The sequence below is a fragment of the Equus asinus genome, chromosome X, assembly GCF_041296235.1.
Source record: "Equus asinus isolate D_3611 breed Donkey chromosome X, EquAss-T2T_v2, whole genome shotgun sequence".
Taxonomy (NCBI): Eukaryota; Metazoa; Chordata; class Mammalia; order Perissodactyla; family Equidae; genus Equus; species Equus asinus.
In genome coordinates, this window is record NC_091820.1 from 14,162,093 (window position 1) to 14,186,084 (window position 23,992).

Sequence of the window (23,992 nt, forward strand, 5' to 3'; positions counted from 1 at the left end):
ACCTAAATAAATAAATCCATGCACCATGTTCACAAGTTGGAAGATTTCTTGGACAGGAGTAAAAATGCACTGACCATAAAAGAAAATATTGATAAACTGGATTTAATCATGATTAAATTTTCTGTTTATCCAAAGGCACTATTTAATCAAGACACAGTGGTACTGGCATAAGCAAAGACATACAGATCAATGGAACAGAGAATCCTGAAAGATCCACACAGGATAGTCAACAGATTTTCAACCAAAATGCCAAGGTAATTCAATGGAGAAAGGATATCTTTGAGTTTTTCCCCCCACAAACGGTGCTGAAACACATCCGTGTACAAAAAAATGAACAACACTTACCTCACAAGTTAATACACAAAAATTACCTTAAGATCATAAATCTAAATGTAAAGCCTAAAACTATAAAATTTCTAGAGGAGAACAGAGACCTTGTAACTTTGAGCTAGGCAATGATTTCTTAAATATGACACAAAAAAGCACAATGCATAAAAGAAAAAATTGATAAATTAGACTTCACCAAAACTAACAATTGCTCTTCAAATGACACTGTTAAGAAAATAAAAGGATAAACCACAGAATGGAAGAAAATATGTGCAAAACATGTATCTGGTAAAAAGATTTGTATCCAGAATACATAAAGAACTCTTATAATTCAATTTTAAAAAGGCAAAAGCCCAATAAAAACATAACTGGCAAAAGATTTAGACAATCACTTCGCTAAAGAATATATACAAATGATCAACAAGCATATGAAAAGATGTTCAACATCAAAAGTATTATTCAGGGAAGCACAAATTCAGACAATGAGATACCACTACATAAATGGCTAAAACTTAAAAGACTGACAAGACCAAATGCTGGTGAGGATGTGGAACAACTGGAACTCTCATATATTGCTGGTGGAAATATAAAACAAGTATTTCTATGAAACCATAACTTTCTTAGAGTTAAACACAAAGCAAGTATTCTTAACTTTAAAACCAATGCTTTGGAATCCAATTATCATAGTCATTCAGCACTACTGAGCAGACATATCCTCTTGTGAAGTCTAAAGTCACACCAAATAAAGACTTTGATATACAAAAAGAACTCCAACTGTTTAGGAAATGAGTCAGTGATTCAATAAGCCTTCCTTTTCAGTCATCACCGTGTTCAAGTACAGTGAGTGGTTTGAAGACACCATCAAAAGTGAGGTGCCCACTGTGGTCATTTAAGGATTCTTTCAAGGTCACAATAAAATCAAAATTATTTGCCCTAAACACTTTTCTTTCACTATAAAGTAGAAGCCTTTACTGTTTTCCCTCTTGAGGCATGCAGCTTCCATGTTTCACCACACCAATCATTTCAATGTTAAATGAAATAGTTTTTCATTTTTTTTAAAGATTTTATTTTTCCTTTCTCTCCCCAAAGCCCCCCAGTACATAGTTGTGTATTTTTAGTTGTGGGTCCTTCTAGCTGTGGCATGTGGGATGCCGCCTCAGCATGGCTTGATGAGCGGTGGCATGTCTGCGCCCAGGATTCGAACTGGCGAAACCCTGGGCCGCGGAATCAGAGGGTGCAAACTTAACCACTTGGCTATGGGGATGGCCCCTAGTTTTTCCTTTAAGAGAATATGATCCTAGCTCTGTTTTATTTCCTTAACATATATTCCACAGCACCTAGAACAGTGCTAAGTACAAGGTAGATTCAAACTGAACACCTGAGTGAATATTCACCAATCTTTAATGAAACACTATTTCTTTTCAAATATTCTGAAATTCATACATTTCGTTGTGGATCTGTTTCCCCCCCATCTGCAATATCCCTCTATCCAAGTTTTATATTTGGCACATGCAAATCTGTAAATTCTCATTCAATCTAGGGACTCGATGTAAGATCAAAGTGAATGCTTAAGCTTACTTTTGAGCAAATGATTTCTGTGTCAGAAAGTATCACTAACTACTTAAAACTATCTTAAACTTCAAACTGCCATGTACTATGCAGACAAAACTGTAGAGCAAAATATTACAGCCTCCTCCTTATTACAAAAATGCATAAACCTTAAAGGAAGAAAAAAGTTAAATGGGAGAATGGATAATTCCATTCCAAAGAAACAAAGCAAACATACAAACTGTTTCTCCACTGGGCTCTCAAACTACAAGAGCTAATCCACTTAAACCAGTCAACAGAATAATCTTTTTTGTTCCACTTGAACACATGATTTTATTTACAGACATTTATTTACAGACACGTGGGCATAATCTCATGTGTCAGGAGTTTATGCCCTCAAGAATCAACAAGGCAAGGCCTCTGCCCTCTGGTAGCACCCCTGCAGAGTTCCCAGGCTGTGTTTCCACCCAACATTTAGCAGATATCACAGCAAGTCTCGTATAATACAAGTTGTTTACCTGCTTCCCTCTTCTCACAGATTGTAAAGTGACTGAGAACACATGCCATACATTACTCTTCCTTGTAGCTATCCCACAGCTAGCACAGAGCCTTGCACTTAAAAAAGTATTAAAATGTTCACTGACAATGACTAAATCATGACTAAAATTTCATTATAAGTGTATATATAAGTCTGTATAGGATTATATGAGTAAAAGATTATTTAAGCATGAAAAGAAACATAGGACACATACTAGATTGTTAAGAGGTTTAGCTGGGAGGGTAAAGATGATGGTGTGTGCTGATTGGGGGTGGGGAGTGGGGTTGTATTTTATAAATATATCCTGTGTGATATAATCCTATTTGGATAAAATTGTAAGTTTGCATAAAAGTAACGCAAAAATATTTTGGTGATCCTCCTTTTTTGCATCACAGGGTGGTAAGATTTCAAGTGACTTCTATTTTCTAAAGCATCTTTTTTTTTTTAAAGATTTTTTTATTTTTTCCTTTTTCTCCCCAAAGCCCCCCGGTACATAGTTGTGTATTCTTCGTTGTGGGTTCCTCTAGTTGTGGCATGTGGGACGCTGCCTCAGCGTGGTCTGATGAGCAGTGCCATGTCCGTGCCCAGGATTCGAACCGACGAAACACTGGGCCGCCTGCAGCGGAGCGCACGAACTTAACCACTCGGCCACGGGGCCAGCCCCGTGACTTCTATTTTCTTCCTTATATTTTTATGTATTATTTGAATTCTTTACAATGGCATGTATTAAATAATCAAAGAGTTATTTTCACAGGAGAGGATGTGCCCTGATTTTTAATAATCCTTAAATGTTATTATATTATTAAGAAATTCTATATAGGCAATGCTGATCTATCACCTAAGTTTAACAAATATATTCTTAAAGGAATAATTTATACTGTGATGGTTACTGGAAGCCATATCAATTACATAGAAATATTACTTCAAGTGCTTAAAGCCATTACAATTTACTTCATCTCCCTAAGTCTTTGTTTTCCCATGTGTAAACTACGGCTAATACCATCTACACTTCATAGTGTAGTCATGAAAATGAAAATGAGATAGCGTAGGTAGAGCATCTAGTATAGTATCAAGAACAAGTAGAAGCTCAAAGACCTTTTTCTATCCCACCCCATCTATCTAATTAAAACTCCCTGACATGAGTGAGTTTCAGCAGTTAACACAACATTAATTATGTTGTAAAATGAAACTATGTTCCTACTTTGATTCCTGAGCATTACTTATTCTCTTCCAAAGTAAAGATCAAAAAGGTGTTTAAAGAAACAGAAACACCATTTAAGTCACTCTTAAATTAGGCAGTGATAAATTTAAAAAATATATACGTATACATATATATATATATATTTTTTTTTTAAGGCCCAAACACAAAATTACCAAAGACAGCAGCCACCAGCATTTTCAGAAAACATATATATTCCAGCTAAAGCCAAAAGAAACTTGATGTCACCCCATGTCGGGTGACTTTAAGGTATAATTACTCATGAATATATTACTTCCTTTAGGGTTGGTTTGAAAACAGCTTTTGGCCCTTCGTGAACCAATGTGGTTTTTGTGGACTCCTAGAAACTAGAATTCTTTTTCTTCTCTTTTACACGTTCATCATCCCCTCAAAAATTAGAATACAGGTAAGTAAAAAGGAAAAAAATCACCTACAATCCCACCATCAAACAATACCTGCTGTTAACCATCTGGTGTATATCCTTTCAATTTTTAAAAATCACATAAGTAAATCCATGTACAATACAAATTTGAACCACTTTTAAATGTACACTTTCTAAATTCCATATATTAATTATCTTCAAATGAAATTCTGCCCGTATTATAAGTTCATCAAGCCAACATTTTTAGCTAAAATGAAAACTGGACAATAACAAATGCCTTTTAAAAGTTCGTGCCTTAAGGAAAAACTCCACTATTCTCAAGATTAACACTCAAAACAGCATAAAATTTATTGCTTATTTTGCAATCTAAAAAGTGGTAAACACCAAGATAGATGAAAATCCATTTTCTAGGATTTGGGGGTAATTTTTAAGTTGATGACTATATTTATTAAACATTATTTTTTTAATAATTTTTGATCACCAAAACTTCTCACCATTTTCTATATAATTGTTCTGTCTCATACTATGCTATTTTTAAAAAGGATTAGCAGTTACAATATAAAAATACACTCATAACAGGGTGGGGCTTTTTAAAATTATTACTATTATTACTAAAAAGAATGAGTAAAAATGTATTTGTCGGAAAAAATTTAGTATTCAACCTGAACGATTAATTTTTCTCTGGTCTATATAAGTTTCACTATGAGATAAAAGTACATACAAATTCAATGAGAAAAATAAACATTTTCCTGGGACTGAATACTAGGAGGAATTTGTACAGGTCCCTATATAAAGGAATACTGGCTAATTTAATAGAAACTATCTTTGACTATACTTTGAAAAGAAATAAAAGTTCTATTGTCCCTCTTAAAATGCCCCAGAATTACACTGTAATTCACCTAAGTCTTTCAGTCACAATATAATGGTAGAGATTACAGAAGCTGAAGGAATAGACCATGATCTATTGATAAGTGCTAGACAGCATCAACTCATAGGTGAATCCTCAGAATGCCTCAAATAAAGGTATCCTGTAGAGTTAAGAACATGTCTAGAGTGACATCAGCACCATGGTGGAGTGAGCTGTTCCTTTAGTCTCTTTCCCCTAAGTTACAACCAAAGGGACATTCATTAACCAACAGAGGATTCCCTACAAAGCACAACAGATGTCTGAGGGATCCACACAACCATACATCTGAAGGTGGGGGTACTGGATCCCTGGGAAGCAGTGGAATGAGGTAAGTAGATCCCCAACTCCCTCCCCAGCAGCAGTGATCTAGGTTGTGGGTCTTCACAGAGCAGCTGGGGCTAGACGGTAAGAGCAGGCAAAGGAGTAGGCAGGCTCGCACGTGAACGCTTTCACTCTCAAGAGTGCAGCCCGGCCCAGTCCACACCAAGGGGCACTGCTCAGGCACCGCATGAGCACCCCCACCAAGCACAGCAGCCCAGGCAAACCGCCCGTGAGCACAGAGAGGGCCCATGCAAGTGAAACAAAGTGCCCCTCGCCCTGCCTAGGCACCAGCTCAGCCAGTCCCTGGCCAAGACAGTGGGTTCCACACCAGAGCACCTGCACATGTGTGTGTGACCAGCCAAGTGGCTGCAGCCAGCGGGCAAACATAGACAAGCCTTATTGGAACAACTTCCAGTAGGCGTGGCAGATTCAGAAAACACAGCTCCAGCCTCCCCCCAGAGGAGGCAGGTGGAATACTACCACTATGTGCCAGGAAAGGATCACTTCATCAAACATCACGAAGAACTATATTAGCACTCCAGAGCAGAAGGAAAATGACAAGTCCCCAGAACTCATCCTGAACCCACATAACTTTACAACCTAAATGACAGAGAATTCAAAATAGCTGTCATAAAGAAACTCAGTGAGTTACAAGAAAACTCAGAAAGATACTTCAATGAACTCAGGAATAAAATTAAAGAGCAGAAGGAATTCTTCACTAAAGAGATTGAAACTCTAAAAGAAAACCCAGAAAATTCTGGAGATGAAGAACACAATGAATGATTAAAAAACAATCTAGAAACCTTAAAAAACAGAGCTGACATTATGGAGGACAGAATTAGTAATTTAGAAAACAAAAATATAGAAATGCTTCAGGCGGAGGAGGAGAGAGAACTAAGACATAAAAGAATGAAGAAACTCTTCAAGAAATATCCTACTCAATTAGGAAATGCAACATAAGGATTATAGCTCTTCCAGAGCGAGAAGGGAGGGAGAAAGGAACAGAGACCTTGCTCAAAGAAATAATAGATGAGAACTTCCCAAACCTGGGGAAGAAAGTGGACTTACAAGTATACGAAGCCAATATAACTCCTAATTATATCAATGCAAAAAGATCTTCTCCAAGGCACCTAATAGTAAAACTGGCAAAAGTCAATGACAAAGAAAAAATATTAAGGGGAGCAAGGCAGAAGAGAACAATCTACAAAGGAACCCCTATCAGGCTTTCAATGGACTTCTCAGCAGTACCTCACAAGCTAGGAGAGATTGGAATCATATATTCAAAATATCAAAAGACAAAAACTTTCATCCAAGAATACTCTATCTAGCAAGACTATCCTTCAGATATGATGGAGAAATAAAAGCTTTCCCAGATACACAAAAGCTGAGGGAGTTCATCGCCACTAAACCTCCCTTATAAGAAATAATAAAGAATGCCCTCACACCTGAAATAAAAAGGCAAAGGTTTACAAAGCCTTGAGCAAGCAGATAAACGGACAGACAAGGTCAGAAAATTATAGGTATTCCAGAGGGAGAAGAGAAGGAGGATGGAGCAGAAAGTGTGTTCAAAGAAATAATAGCAGAGAACTTTCCAAACCTGGGTAAGGAGATGAAAACCCACGTGAGAGAAGTCACCAGAACTCCTAACTATGTCAATGTAAAAAGACTGACTGCAAGGTTACTAGTGGGTAGAGGTACAGAGAAGGGTAGGGGAGAGGAATTACAAAAGGGCATAAGGACACTATGAGTGATGGATACGGTCATTATCTTGATTGTGGTGATGGTTTTGTCAATGTATATATAAGTCAAAACATCAACTTGTATACTTTCAATATGTGGAGTTAATTGTTCGTCAACTATACATCAATAAATCTCTTTTAAACATATGAAAGGAAAAAAAAAGACCAACTGAAAGACATATAGTAGTGAAGCTGGCAAAAGTCAATGACAAAGAAAAAATACTAAAGGCAGCAAAGCAGAAGAAAGTAACTTACAAAGGAACAACTATCAGGCTTTCAGCAGATTTCTCAGCAGAAATCTTACAAGCTAGGAGAGAGTGGAATGATATCTTCAAATCTTTGAAAGATAAAAACTTTCAGCCAAGAATACTCTATCCAGCAAAAATATTCTTCAGATATGATGGAGAAATAAAAACTTTCCCAGATAAATAAAAGCTAAGGGAGTTCATAGCCATGAGACCCCAGTTACAAGAGATCCTCAAGGAGGCCCTCATACCTGAAAAAGAAAAGAAGAAAGGGGTTACAAAGCCCTGAGTAAGGAGATGAATAGGTAAACAAAACCAGAAAATTGGAGCTATCCAGCAGAACAGGTTAGTAAATACACAGATAAAACATTACAGATAAAGGGAAGGAAAATACCAAAAACAAAGATAATCCTGTCATTTTAACCACACACTCAGAACACAAGATGGAATAAGATGTGGCAAAAACAACTTAGGAGGGGAAGAGGAAAGGGACTGAATCAGCTTAGTCTAAGGAAATAAGAGGTCATCAGAAAATGAACTATCTCATCTACTAGATTTTGCATACAAACCTCAGGGTAACCACTAAACAAAAAAGCAGATCAGAGTCACAAATAACAAAGAAGGAGAAAACTAAGAAATCCAGCATGAAAAACTACCTAACCAAATTGGTAGTGTGAAATACATGAGACAAGAAACAAAGAAAATGCAGGAGAACCAGAAAACAAATGATAAAATTGCAGCATTAAGTCTTCATATAGCAATAATCACTCTAAATGTAAATGGATTGAATTCTCCAATAAAAAGATGCACACAGAGTGGCAAGATGGATTAAAGAACAAGACCTAACAATATGCTGCCTCTAGGAAACACATCTCAGCTCCAATGACAGACAGGCTCAGAGTGAAGGGATAGAGGATGATACTCCAAGCTAACGGCAAACAAAAGAAAGCAGGGGTTGCAATACTTATATCAGACAAAGTAGACTTCAAGATAAGACAGGTAAAGAGAGACAAACAGGGGGAGTATATAATGATCAAAGGGACACTCCACCAACGAGACATCACACTTATAAATGTCTATGCACCAAAGAGGAGCACCAAAGTACATAATGTAACTATTAACAAACCTAAAAGGAGATATTAACAACAACACAATAATACTAGGGGACCTCAACACTCCACTCACATCAATGGATAGATCATCCAGACAGAAAATCAACAAGGAAACAGTGGAATTAAATGAAAAGCTAGACCAGATGGACTTAATAGATATAAATAGAACACTCCATCCCCAAACAGCAGAATACACAGTCTTCTCAAGTGCACACAGAACATTCTCAAGGATAGACCATATGTTAGGAAATAAGGCAAGCCTCAATAAATTTAAGAAGAGTGAAAGAATAAGCATCTTTTCTGACCACAATGCTATGAAACTAGAAATCAACTACAAGAAAAAAGCTGAGAAAGGGACAAAGATGTGGAGACTAAACAACATGCTCCTGAACAACAAATGGATTACTGAAGAAACTAAAAGAGAAATCAAAAAACATCTGGAGACAAATGAGAATGAAAACATCCCATACCAACTCATATGGGATGCAGCAAAAGGGGTACTAATAGGGAAGTTCATCACAATACAGGCTCACCTTAACAAATAAGAAAAATCCCAAATATGGGGCTGGCCCCATGGCCGAGTGGTTAAGTTCACGCACCCGCTGCAGGCAGCCCAGTGTTTCGTTGGTTCGAATCCTGGGCACAGACATGGCACTGCTCATTAAACCACACTGAGGCAGCATCCCACATACCACAACTAGAAGGACCCACAACAAAGAATATACAACTATGTACCGGGGGGCTTTGGGGAGAAAAAGGAAAAAAATAAAATCTTTAAAAAAAAACGCAAATAAGCAATCTCAAACTATACCTAACTGAATTAGAAAAAGAAGAACAAACAAAGTCCAAAGTCAGCATAAGGAGGAAAATAATAAATCAGAGCAGAAATAAATGCAACTGAAACAAAAAATACAGTAGAAAGGATCAATGAAACAAAGAGGTGGTTCTTTGACAAGATAAACAAAATTGACAAACCCCTAGCCAGACTTACAAAGAAAAAAGAGAGAAAGCTCAGATAAATAAAATCAGAAATGAAAGAGGAGAAATTACAATGGATACCAGAGAAATACAAATGATTATAAGAGAATACTATGAAAATCTATATGCCAACAAATTGGACATTCTAGAAGAAATTGGTAAATTCCTGGACTCGTACAACCTCCCAAAGCTGAATGAAAAAGAAATAGATAATCTGAACAGACCAATCACAAGTAAACAGATTGAAACAGTAATCAAAAACATCCCCAAAAATAAAAGTCCAGGATCAGGTGGCTTCCCTGGTAAATTCTACCAAATGTTCAAAGAAGTTTTAATATCTATCCTTCTCAAACTATTCCAAAAAATTAGGGAAGATGGAACACTTCCAAACACATTCTACAAGGGCAACATCACCCTGATACCAAAGCCTGACAAGGACAACACAAAAAGGGAAAACTATGGGCCAATATCACTGATGAACATAGATGCAAAAATCCTCAACAAAATATTGGCAACTTGAATACAGCAATACATTAAAAAGATCATATACCATGATCAAGTAGGATTTATACCGTGGACACAGGGATGGTTCAACATCTGCAAATCAATCAATATGATACACCACATTAACAAAATGAGGAATAAAAACCACATGATCATCTCAATAGATGCAGAGAAAGCATCTGACAAGATCCAAGAGCCATTCATGATAAAAACGGTTAACAAAATGGGGATAGAAGGAAACTACCTCAACATAATAAAGGCCATATATATGGCAAACCCACAGCCAATATCATACTCAACAGGGAAAAACTGAAAGCCATCCCTCTGAGAACATGAACAAGACAAGGGTGCCCACTCTTACCACTCTTATTCAACATTGTACTGGAGGTTTTGTCCAGAGCAATTAGGCAAGAAAAAGGAATAAAAGGAATCCAAACAGGAAATGAAGGAAGTGAAACTCTTGCTGTTTGCAGACGACACGATCTTATATATCGAAAACCCTAAAGAATCCATTGGACAACTATTAGAATTAATCAACAACTAGAGTAAAGCTTCAGGGTACAAAATAAACTTACAAAAATCAGTTGCATTTCTATACACTAATAACGAACTAACAGAAAGAGAACTCAAGAACACAATCCCATTTACAATCGCAACAAAAAGAATAAAATATCTAGGAATAAATTTAACCAAGGAGGTGAAAGACCTATACAAGGAAAACTATAAGACATTACTCAAAGAAACTGATGATGACACAAAGAAATGGAAAGATATTCCATGCACATGGATCAGAAGAATAAACATAGTTAAAATGTCCATACTACCCAAATCAATCTACAGATTCAATGCAATCCCAATCAGAATCCTAATAACATTCTTCACGGAAAGAGAACAAAGAATCCTAAAATTCACATGGGACAAGAAAAGATTCAGAATAGTTAAAGCAATCCTGAGAAAAAAGAACAAAGCTGGAGACATCACAATCCCTGACTACATACTACAAAGCTACTGTAATCAAAACAGCATGGTACTGGTATAAAAACAGGCACAGAGATGAATGGAAAAGAATTGAAAGCCCAGAAATAAAACCACATATCTACAGACAGCTAATCTTCGACAAAGGTGCTAAGATCTTATGATGGAGAAAAGACAGTCTCTTCAATAAATGGTGATGGGAAAACTGGGCAGCCACATACAAAAGAATGAAAGCAGACCACTATCTTACGCCATACACAAAAATAGACTCAGAATAGATCAAAGACTTGAAGGTAAGACCTGAAACCACAAAACTTCTGGAAGAAAATATAGATAGTACACTCTCTGACACCGATCTTAAAAGGATCTTCTTGAATACCATGTCTTCTTGGACAAGGGAAATAAAAAATAAACAAGTGGGACTTCATCAGACTAAAGAGCTTCTGCAAGGCAAAGGAAACCAGGATCAAAACAAAAAGACAAACCCACCAACTGGGAGAAAATATCTGCAAATCATCTATCTGACAAGGGGTTAATTTCCAAAATATATAAAGAATTCATACAACAACAGAAAAATAAAACAACTTGATCAAAAAATGGGCAGAGGATACAGACATTTTTCCAAAGAAGATATACAGATGGCTAACAGGCACACGAAAAGATGTTCAACATTACTAATCATTAGGGAAATACAAATCAAAACTACAATGAGATATCACCTTACACCTGTCAGAAAGGCTATAATTAACAAGACAAAAAATAACAAATATCAGAGAGGATGTGGAGAAAAGGGAACCCTCATACACTGCTGGTGGGAATGCAAACTGGTACAGCCACTATGGAAAACAGTATGAAAATTTCTCAAAAAACTAAAAATAGAAACACCATACAATCCAGCTACCTCACTATTGGGTATTTATCCAAAGAACTTGAAATCAACAATTCAAAGAGATTTATGCATCCCTATGTTCACTGCAGCATTATTCACAATAGCCAAGACGTGGAAGCAACCCAAGTGCCCAGGAACTGATGAATGGATACAGAAGATGTGGTATACATATACAATGGAATATTATTCAGCCATAAAAAAGACAAAATCATCCCGTTTGCAACAACATGGATGGACTTTGAGGGTATTATGTTAAGTGAAATAAGTCAGACAGAGAAAGACAATCACCTCATGATTTCACTCATATGTGGATAAACACATGGATCAAGAGAACAGGGTTACCAGAGGGGAAGGGGGTTGGGGGGGGTGGGCAAAAGGGGTAAAGGGGCACATATATATGGTGACAGATAAAAATTAAGACTACTGGTGGTGAGCACGATGCTGTCTATACAGAAACTGACAAATAATAATGTACACCTGAAATTACACAATGTTATAAACCATTACAGCCTCAATAATTTTTTTAAAAAGGATGAAAATAGCAAAAGTAAATAAATAGAGAGCAAAAATAAAAGCCATGTCTATATGACTTACATACCAGATATGCAGACAGCACAGCTGCTGTATTTCTGGAAAAAACTAGGAGCCTGACATTCTTTTAGAAATAAAGACATACCTCACTTCCACAGAGGTAGTCTGCAGAGGAAACTAGAGAAGCTTAACTTTGTTCTCAATATACTTTGAACTGCTTCAGCACTTTATTTTTTTATATTTTTAAATTTTTTTTGAGGAAGATTAGCCCTGAGCTAACATCTGCTGCCAATCCTCCTCTTTTTGCTGAGGAAGGCTGGCCCTGAGCTAACATCCGTGCCCATCTTCCTCTACTTTATATGTGGGACGCCTGCCACAGCATGGCTTGCTAAGCAGTGCCATGTCTGCACCTGGGATCCAAACTGGCAAACCCCAGGCTGCCAAAGCAGAACGTGCAAACTTAACCGCTGCACCACCAGGCTGGCCCCAGCACTTTAAAAAAGACTCAAATAGGACCCCCAAAGTAGTTCTCCATGTTACACGAGAGAGAAAATTTTGGTAAGAAAAAAAAATTAAAAGCTTTGTTTTAGTTTTGCCAGCATAAAAAGAAGGTGCTTCACTAAATGCATATAAAGAGCAACTCCACTGCATAAAAAAAAAAATTCAAGTATAAATAAGCCCAAAAAAAGGTATTAGATTGGTACTATTTTATACTGTCTGACACCAACATTTCCCTTACCAAAAGACCACAGTTACACTAAATCTAGCAGTTTTCCTAGTAGGCTTTGAAAAATCATCGATAGTCTAGGATCTTTTACAAAACCATTTTTTGTTTTGCAGATTGTATCTTGTTATAGAATTAAGAGCTGATAAGAGATCAACAAAAGCTTTGAAAAGTCTTACATTGTTTTAAACCATTCTCTCAATATGATTAAACAATGTGAGCAGTGATTAATAGTGGAAGTATTAAACCTAAAACCCCCATTGTTCTTATCTGATTCTGGAGAAAATTCTACAGTTTTTTGAGAAAGACGGTTTTAAAGGACTATTTAGCAAGTTAATGGGTCTATAATTCTAAGATTATAGGGCCCTTCCATTATTTGTTTGGGTTTGGTTTTTTTGCCCTTCCGTTTTTCTGTTTTGTTTTGAAGATAAGGTAATACAACTTGGGTCTCTAATTAGAGACCACTACCTGAAGAGTCAATAAGGGTAAACATTTTGACAAAGACAGGAACTAAACAAGTCTGACAAGCAAGAAATCTCCCTGGGCCCTTTTCCACTTTAGGCCATGGGTCAGACGTTATAAAACGCATGGAATTATGGAATATCAACCTGAGAGTATAAAAATAAACAAAGTACAGATGTTAAGCTGAAAAACATAAATTTGTTCCCAAAGCAACAGCAGGGTTTGCTGCCATATTTCCCAGACACAAGTCCCACAGGTGGGAATAATGTCTAAACTTAAGCATTGATTATTAGACTTGTTCACTGAACCTCCCCATTTGACAGATATTAAAATCCACATTTTCTGAAAAAGTAAAGTGACCTTAAATTGAGACAGCATCAAATTTTTATCATGTAGAAAAGATTCTCAACTATACTATATATTTACCAGACTTACCTTTTCCTGATGACCAGGGTTTTGGTAATAAACATAATGATAACACCAATAATACAAAGAGTTGCTGAGATACCTCACTTTCTGTAATCTGGCCCCTACCTCCCTCTTCTATAACTGCTTTCCAAGGCCCCAATTACCTCCCAGACATCAAATCCCACTTCAGTGTTTAAGTCTTCATTCTCCTTGACACTTCAGGAGCCCTCTGTGATAGGTCACCCGTCATTCTAGACACCTTTCCTCTCTGAGCCTCAGGCACTTATGTTATCCCCTGGTTGTCCTACCTCTATTATCCCTCTGCGTCTACTTCCTCCCTCTGTCCTAGCCATTGATCTTCTCTAATCACTAAGTCTCTTCCTCTAGATTCTAGAAATTTTAGAGTCTAGAATCTCATTCTCTTCCATGGCTGATGCAATACCCATATGTGAATGACTCCTATATCACCATCTCTAGTCCCAATCTGTCTCCAAAATTTCTAGTCTAGCCAATTGAACATCAATCTGAATGTCTCACAATCACCTCAAACACTACATATTTCAAAATTCAAACTCATCTGCCCTCCAAAATGAGCTCATCTTCCTCTGCTTCCTATTTTAATACACATTACAAACTCCCAATTCTGAACTAGAAGCCATCTTTGACTCCCCTCCTCCTTTGTCCAATATCTTATCAGTTACCAAGTTCTGCCGATTCTTGAAGATCAGAAAGCTGGTAGCTAAAGGAAAATGATTCAAAACTACGTTTGTCAGACACCAAAAGACAGCTCCAATACACTGTACATGCTTTGAAAGGGAGAAGTAAGGAGACACACCATGCACCCTACACAGAATGGATCCACGAGGGCAGGAGAAAATAAAGATTATGGTCCCTAGGGTCTAATGACGGTGTTGCTGGAAGTGGTAATAATAAATACTAACAGCTGTCACTTACTGATCTCTTGCTAAATGTCTGGTACCTTAATAGGGCCTCTATATACACTTTTCTTATCTAAGGCTTATTACAATCCGGTTGGGTTGATACTGCTATTAATGTCCATTTGAAAGTTAAGGATATTGAGGCTCAAAGACCTGAACAAGATCACTCAGATAGATTTAAACCCAGGTCCATGAATGCTCAACCATTTCTCTAAAACTGCTTCTGTTGTGTTTGTGTACGACTTATCTCCCCAGCTAAATGGTAAGTTTTGGGGGGCAGTATCATGTCTAGTTAATCTTTGTATTCTGCAGTGTCTATCCACAGTGTCTATCACATAGTAATGAGTAAATAAAAGCTAAATGAGTAAACAAAATCTGCTGCACCACAGGCTATATATACCTAAAACATACAGTCCGAGAACACTGTGGTTTTAAAAAAAATTGGGGTGAGATTTTTCTTGTGGCTGTCATTATTGTTCTTTGTTCCTTTCTTTAATGTCTACTCTGCTGTCTTACTTTACATACAAGTCTAGGTCAATGGGCCAAGGAGAAAATTCTGTGAGATCTGAGACAGTCCCCCCACTCCCCATGTCTCCTTTCCCAACATTTGACAGACCTTTATTTTTTATTCTGAATTTTATTTCTAGGATGTTTGAGGTCTCAAAAAGACAGGCCCCAGTATAAATGCATTACTATTATCGGTATTTTTTTTCAGGAAGAACAACCAGGAATATATGCTGTACCAGAATTCAGTTTATAAATTCCAATTACATAACAGTTGGAACCAAAACATGTACTTTAATATTCACAAAAAAAGAGAAGAGGCACAGTCCCAACAGACAACATAATCTAATTGCAAAAGTATTTCATTATATCCCGTTAAATATATCAATAGTATAAGAAGTTTCAGGGCTAAGAGAGGTTCACAAATATGTTTCCTGGTAGTTTTAAAGAAAATGGAATAAGTGATAGAAGTTATGCATATGCACAATTCACCAGGGATTATGAATGAAATAGCTCAAGTAGAACTTTTTTTCTTTTTTAGTCTATCTTGTTATAGACACTGTTTTCACACTTGAATAACAACCAAAAAAGCTCTTCTTTACTGCCCAGTCAATATGCAAGAGCAGATAATAGGGAAGTCTGAGTTAACTGTATAAAATAACACCTTTAAGTTTTTCATTTTGACTTGAAAATAGTTTATTACTTTGGTTTCAAGAAGTACTTCATATGTATACCTAAATGCAAAAATATATATTGATTTAATTTGAATACATTATAGCTATATATTTTCGTTTGACAGAGAGAAGCTGGCTCTTTTAACTAAAATTTTGCTTGAGTAGGTGATTTAGGTGATTATCCTAATACAGGACAGAAAAAGTGTATATAGCTATTGGCTACTGTTGAATCGGACATGATTCATCACTTTAAGATCTCACAAGTATCTACTCAATTCACTCAAGTAAATAATCAAATTTCCCATTTTCTGATCTATCTACAAAAGGAATCAGAAAAAAAACCCTAAATTCTAATGTTGTAATTACCTTTAAAAATAAAATTGTATCTCTGAATTGTGAATAATCAATATGAATACCATTTTTAGAGGCAAGGATTTATCAAATCAAGACTTCTGGAAGAAATTAAGGTTTCTAGAGAAGCAATTTTAATTATGCTTTAGTAAAGTCTACCCAAACAAATTAGAAATTAATCTTTTTTTGTGTCAAAACAAACCCAAGAAGAAAAGAACTATTTCCAAGAATTTTTAATTCAAATTATCTAAAAAATTATAGCCTACACATTAAAATAACTAATCACTTGCAATTTTAAAATAATTTATGTGAAAGCTATGCATTTAGTTAAGAAGCACATTATGTCAGAAAACTGATAAATCAAAGACATGTAAAGTGTTGCCAAAATCCCAATTTATAGTTGTAAATTCCTAAGGTTTTGAAGCACAGCCATAGGCTAACTGTCCAAAGACCTGCTGCCCACCGACATTTGCGGAGGACTGGAGTTAATAGCAGGGCATGTCAATTTACTACAGGCAGCTCTCTATGCGACATTTTGACAAAAGAACGGGGTCAGGTTACAGCCTATTCCTATTATCATGGCAGTCTAGATTTATGGTTTCTAACACCAGCCCTACAAGAAATAATGGAAATGATGACAACAACAATCCCTGCTAGACAACAGACTACAGAAAAGCATGCAATAAACCACAATCTGAAGTGACCAGAAAGCTAAACATCCCTACAATACTTCAAACATGAGGCAGGTGTCAGTAAATTACTCATTTAAATATTTCTACAACCTCTTAAAATCTCAACACAAAAATTTCATTTCAGAGTTTCTAATCTAAAACCAAGCGATATATAAATGTACTTATCATTATTGAGTACTATATTTTAATTCTTTTAATAACCATCAAAGAACGTGTTTCATTTAAACAGATTTATGAAACTCTACCAAGTTAATAAAAAATAAAAACACTGGCCATTACTTTTCAAACAACTTTACAGTATACTGAAAAATACTCCAAATAAGACTTTAAACCTTTCAAAAGAAAATAAAAGACACAACAGTTTCACAGCAAAGGGCACATGTTTACAACTGTATTCAAAGAGGCAAGAGAACTGAAGAAATACATTTGATTCACTCACTGCTTAATTTAAAACTAAATATATAATCAAAATCTTAAACCAGCTAAAAATGAGGAAAGGTGGGAAAAGTGACCAAATGTAAAAAAAAAAAAAAAACTTCATCAACACATGAGCTTAAAAGACTATGTCAAGGCTACAAGGTACATACCAAGCAAATGGAGCTGTTTATGTCTGAAATTCAGCACCAGTTAATCCTTATGAGAAGCAGAGGTCAAGAAAAGTCAAATATGTAGTCTAAAGACAAAAAGCAAAGAGAGTTCCATCAACTTTTCCCTGAGAAAAGAAAGCATCCTCAAGGTATGCCCTAGATTGCAATATATCTGTCCCTTCTGAAGTTTACAATGGCACATTACTACAAAAGGTGGGCACTCTCTTTCCGCTCTTACAACAATTTGCTCCTATAAACTTAGGAAGGGGCAGAGCCACAGCCATAAACACAGGTCACAAGTAGTAGGTAGTTAAATGCTCTCTATCTTCAAATGTTTCCCAGCTCTTTACTGATACAAAGCTTATTCTTCCTTTTTCTTCCCCCACTCGTTGGTTAAATACAGAATTCATCTAGCCTCACCTAGGTCAGATAAGTACGAAACTAAGTTGAACAGCACCATCATATAAATGCTTATAGGAGGCTCAAATCTTTCACTTTTCACACGATAAGATATTCTCATTTCTTATGTTAAAACGTTTTCATCACACGCCAAAGAAATGAAAGAGAAAGGTTTAGGAATATGTTTAGTAGAAATCACTTAGCATAACAATCAATAGTAGTATTATTTCTAAGGTGGCCAAGGTTTACTTACATTAGACAACATAAAGCAAGCAAAAATGCCTTACTCAAGAAAACCAAAGAACATACACACATTTCAAATCTTAAATGGTTTCTGAAATGTTCTCAAGTTCTCCTGCTTTAGGAACCAACACCTCTGCTATCTTTTTAAAAATGAGATGTTTTCACTACAATAAAGGTACTTCTACGCTTAGAATAACCAAAGCCCAAACCAGTTAGAGCCTGGAAAATTTACTCACCACTAAATTATACAAACCCATTTTAACCTAAGATAAACATCAGTGGTTTCTTTCATCTATTTCCCCAAGACAAAAGGATCATAAATATTAAGACTCCAAGCCAGGGAAGGATAAACTTTTTCTTTCAAAATCACCAAAATTGCCATTTTCAAAATTTCCAGGTTTTTGGTTCCTGAAATCAACAATCGCTTCAAATTCTAAGATATTATGCAGTAATTTTCAGACATTAATAATGTTGCTAAAATTCTTAGGGCTGCGTCATTTGCTCACTCCAAACTACAAAACATCTCCTGGCAATGCCAGACCAATATTCAAACCACAGCCTCATGGCTCTAATGTTGATGGTTGACAGAGCTCACTTTGTTCCTATCTTGTATATTCTAAAAACCAGGAATATGACTATGGGGAGACAATGAGACTCCCAGGGAGGGGAGCTACTAGAGAAGATGACCTCAGACTTCCATTCACAACTGCAATGAGAATAGAGCTGGCATAAAGGCGAAAAAAGCAGCAGACAGGGTAACCTGGCAAAAAAAGGACTAGAAGGGGCTAATAACTCAAATAGTAGAGGATCCCTTGCATCCGCCAGTGTTCCAGTGACTAAAGTTACAACAGTTATTTCTATTAACCCAGAGAGGGGCAATACAACATTCAAGTGAAATTTTCCTCCCCCCTCCCTTTCTCCCCACCCCCCAAAGCTCAAAATAAAATTGGACAAATTTGGACCTTCCTTAAATGGAACAAGAGGCTATGCCATTTTCATTCAAAAGACTTGGTATTTACTCAGACTTTTCAAGGCACTTTACTATCAATTATTTCTAAGTAAGGCAGCGCAGGATTACCCTGACCATTACACTGATGCGGAAACAGACACCAACAGCAAAGGGAACAGGGGCAGGAAGAGGGGCGATAGGAAGCATCTGGGAGAAACAGGCAAGCAGCTAAAAAGGAACAAACCCAAAAGAAAATGAGAGTCACATCTGGCTTATAGCTGACCATCATAACCCTTATTTGTTATTTTTGAGCTCAAACAGATTTCTGAAACATTTTGAAAAAAGAAAGTGCTCTAAATGACCAGTCAGTTAATATCTAGTTACAGCCTAAACTACTTGGTCATAGAAGTGAAGTTATTTAGCATTAAAAATACCCAATCTCCAGAGCACACACTGATTTCAATTGATACCAGTAATTCCTTTTTGCCCTCAAGCCTAACCAACGTTATCTGTTTGACCCAGAAAATAATCTCTCATAAAAATGTACAGCTTTATATAATCATAATAAAAGAGGCACAAAGTTAATATCACACAAGTGAGAAACAATTCGCAGTTACACCCAGAACTGTGTTTAGAGAATTATGACCAAAATACCAACTCCCTGAATTTGCCCTTGAAATAAAAGGTCTACTTGTTCTACATTCATTTTGATTTTCTTACCTATAACCTTGAAATTTTCAGGAATAAACTACTGATGAGAAGCCTTAAACACTCAGAAACCTGCACAGATAGCAGCCTCTGAATAAATGTACACTGAACTGAACTCCATAATACAAACAACACAGGCACTTAATAAAGATGTTCTGATTGAAGCATAAATCAAAAGGACTGACCAACTGCCTCATGATAAAACTGATGGCACCTCGTTAAGACTGTTTTCTTAATGAACGTACAATGTTTTCTGTACATATTATGACATCATCAGCTTTAAAGCATTCTCATACATAATGTAGTTCAGTTACATTAACCTTTTTTTCCAAACTATCAATTTCAAAATAAATCAGGTTTTCTGGGGGAAACAGGTATACACCATTAAGAAACTTATAAGGATGCGCGATATACATGAAATTTACTCAAAAATTTCAAAGCCATTTTTTAAATGGTGTTTGACCAAGTTTTTGAAAAAATCCTATTAGGCTGTTTTGAAGCCTATGGATAAAGCTATAGCCAAACAAATACAAGGCATCAGGTGAGCGCCCATAAACTCACTCCTTTCTCAAAATCCCAACTGGACTCATTTCCAAAAGCTTATTTTCACAGGCCTCCCATTAAATATGCAAAACCACAAACAGAATGAAAGACCATTCATCCTTGGAAATACGTTATTTTATAAATAATTAAGAAAAAGAATGGCAAGAAAGGCAAAATTGTCATTACTAAGAACATTCCTAAGCACTGTTATTGAAAACAATTAAATATGCACCTATGAACTATTGTTAGTGACAACGCAACTGCTTGTCACAGAAGTTGTACTTCATAAACGTTAAACGTCTTAAATACTCTTTCCCCAAAACAGAAATATGAAGAACTCTGGGAACATTAAAAATGCAGCAGCATCTGCAGTTCTTTTGGAAAAGAAAACTATCTCCAATAATTTTGTAAATCATACGATCATAAGGAAGCACTCATTTTCCCTGCCTCAGTTTCCCCTACGAACCGATCTATTCATTTTCTAGAGATGTCCTAAAGTCACCCTACAGGTAAGTCACAAATGCCAATCTTCTAATTCTTCAAAGTAAAGACTAATTTCAAACTGCAATCACATTTTGCAACGAATGACAAATGTTTTACAACCTTTTAAAAAAATCAATAGTCTTAAATTGGAACTTCTAAGTAAATACCTGCGCCGCCCAAACATTTGGGGGGCGGGGTGGGGAGCCGAATGAAAAGCTATGTACAACCTCAAGGGGCAAATCTATTACGTTCTCCTACTCGTTCTCCCTCGCGCGATTCACACTAGGATGTAGCACAACCACTATCCAGGTAGAAAACACGAGAACGCTGTCTCGAAACGCAGGCAGCAACGGTCCCTAGACCCAGTCATGCCGCGAGAGCACGGCGGCCGCCTCGCGGCTCCTCAGGACAGCTGGAGCCCCGCTCTCCGCCCCGCCGCGGGCCGCGCCCTCCCGCCCCGCTTCTGCCCCGAGGGCCAGCCACCGGCGCACCCCCACCCCCTCCAACCACCCGGAGCCCCGGGGCGCGAGCCCGACGGGCACCTGGCACCGGGGCCCGAGCCCGCGCTCCGCCACAGGCGCATCCTTCCGGGCTGCCGTTTCCCTCCCAAACTCCAAAAGTTACCTCACAAGTCCCCGGCAGGCCCCCGGGCACGTTTCAGCCCAAACCGCGCCAAGTCCGCCCCGCGGCCCATCCGCGCGGCCCCGGGGCCACACCCCGGCGGGAAGATGCTCGGGAGGGCGCTGTCCGCGCTTCGGGCCGGGGGCGGTTGGAGGAGAGCGGCCCGGCGCCCAAATGCCGCGGGCGGGAAGGGCCCGCGCCTGGCGACGGGGCCCCGGAGGAGTGTGAGGGGCGGCGCGAGAGTGGTTGGGGGGCTTCGCGGAGGGCGCTCTGCGGGGCAGGGAAGCCCTGGCCTCGGGGGTGAGGCCACCGAGGGTGGCGGACGGGGCTGCGGGGCCCAGCCGAGGCCGGACCCGCGGGGCGGTGAGGGGGCGTTCCCCGCGCGGGACGCGCCGCCGAAGGCTCCCGGCCACCCGCCCGCCCGCGGACAACGGCCAGAGCCCGGACGCCACGGCTCCGCCTCTCTGGTCCTCACGGGGCCCGGAGTCGCCACGCACCTCGGGTCTCGTCGGCGAAAGGAACGAAATCCTGTCACTCTGGTCCCGCGAGCCGGTACCGGTCTTCACACCGCCGCCGCCATATTTGAGAAGCCGCGCTCGGAGCCGCGCATGCCCCGCAACCGCCACCGCCGCCCCGCCCCCGTCAGCCCGCGTGCCCTGCGGTCGCCGCAAGCACGCCCTTTGACCGCCGCCGCGTGCGGAGCCCGAGCTCGGGGCCCGGCCGGAAGCTCGCGCGAGAGGTGGCGGGAGATGAGACACTGCGAGCCCAGGAAAGCCCTTGGCAGTTTTCCCTCATCCTCCCCCCTCCATCTGCCCTCCCGCCAAAAAAAGCCAGTCGCAGCCCGTGCACCCAAGACCGTGCTCGGCCCCCAACTGGGACCCCGGGGTCCGCGTCAAGTTCCATCCCGGGAACTCGCTCCCCTTGGCCGTCGCCTTCGACTCCCGGCCACCACCCACCCTGGCCACGCACCGAAAAGGCAGGCGATTCCCTAGGAAACTCAAGCAAGTTCGATGAGCAAGGAAAAAGCAGCTCGTTAGAGCAGCCTGAGCGAAGCCACTCCTTCGCGGGTTGCAGCATACTCCTTGAAACAGCTTTTTTATTTTTTTTTCCATGGGTTTTTGCCACGCATTCCCTTCCAGCTCCACATTTTGAATTTAGTTGTTCCTCTAAACCCAGACTTGAGCTAATGGGAGCTAGATTAACCCAGAGGGGAAAAATTTTGCTCACTGGTTTAAAGGTGCTCAGGAGGGTCCTAGAGAGTGCGTTTTGGGGTCGCTTCTGCTGGATCCCCCTCGCCCCGGGCTGGCGGTGGGGGGTTACGCAGGTGGAGGTCCCACCCAGGAGGAAGGGGCGGGCGTGAAAATAGCCCTGAAATGGCCCAAGAAGGTCTCCACACAAACTGTAGCAAGCAGAAAACGGGAGAAAAACATCCCATCTCTAGTTGTGAGGTTGGGTAGAAGCAGATTTAAAACTTTTGTTTGAAAAATAATACAATGTGCTGTGTTAGCCAAAAGTAAACCATTGGCAGGCCTTCTCTCTCTCTACAACTCTTTCAAAAGCTGGATGTAGTTTTGCATTCATGATGGCGTTAACTTAGTATATAGGGCATGACGTACGTTTTAAATCATAATTCGGAGATCGGAACCTAAAACTTAAAAAGAAGAAAAAACGGGAATATATTCATTTTCTACAGTGCAGGATAAAATTATTTTTCATGTGCAATTTTTGCAATATTAAACAAGGGCCAAATTAAAGTGCTTTTTATTGTATCAACATTAGCGAATGGCACAAAATCAAATCGCTCTGATTCTTCTTGGATCCTTTAAAAATGAATAAATAAATGTTAATGCAAAATTCATTAATTCACAAAGAAAACTTTAAGGCGAAAATAGAAAAACTAGGCCATCGATATGCAAATATTAGAGAGATTTGGTCTATCAATTGCATAACATATATCGCATAGGAGGGAATGTTGAAATGGTCTAAAATGAAGGTTCAAAAGTGTTTTTAAAAGCCAGGAAAGTATCTTTAACAGAAAGAAATTAAAGAGGTTTAATCTAAGCAAACTCTTAGTATGGGCTACAGCAGGGCCGGGGGGATTTAAATTCTTAATTAGTGGCCACTATCTGTCTAATCCTGATGCAATGGAAATATTTGAAATTCATCCCAACATTCTATATGTGGAAGATTTGGGTTGTCATTTATACCTCTTTTACATTTATGGGCCCTTTATTAAATTGTAGGAATACTACTCTAATTGTTAAATTACCTGTCTCACAGACACCTCATCTACTTCCCATATTTCTGCTTTGAACATGAGATTACTGAAGCCCTTACTCTAAAAATGTAATTCGCATCATCTATATTAGGACATCTTCTCAATGACTTTGTTCACCAAAGGATTTGTGGAAGTGTGATTGTTATATTAAATATGACTTATTGATAATGATAACAATAGCTACTATCTATTGAGCACCTACTCTGTGCTGAA

At 38.6% G+C, this 23,992-nt stretch overlaps 1 protein-coding gene across 2 annotated transcripts in view; it reads right to left on the bottom strand.

Moving 5' to 3' along the window:
* The window catches only part of SCML2 (Scm polycomb group protein like 2), a 92,767-nt gene extending 70,550 nt beyond the window's left edge, over window positions 1–22,217 (bottom strand). Inside the window, exons 1-2 of one of the 2 annotated variants that reach the window (XM_070502569.1) lie at window positions 21,999–22,107; window positions 17,556–17,641 (exon numbers count right to left, since the gene is read on the bottom strand). The gene's annotated coding sequence lies outside the window, so the exon portion shown is untranslated. Of the gene's footprint in view, window positions 1–17,555; window positions 17,642–21,998 lie in introns of both variants that reach the window. The other variant, XM_044763939.2, reaches the window with a different exon arrangement.
* Window positions 22,218–23,992: the final 1,775 nt, after the last annotated feature.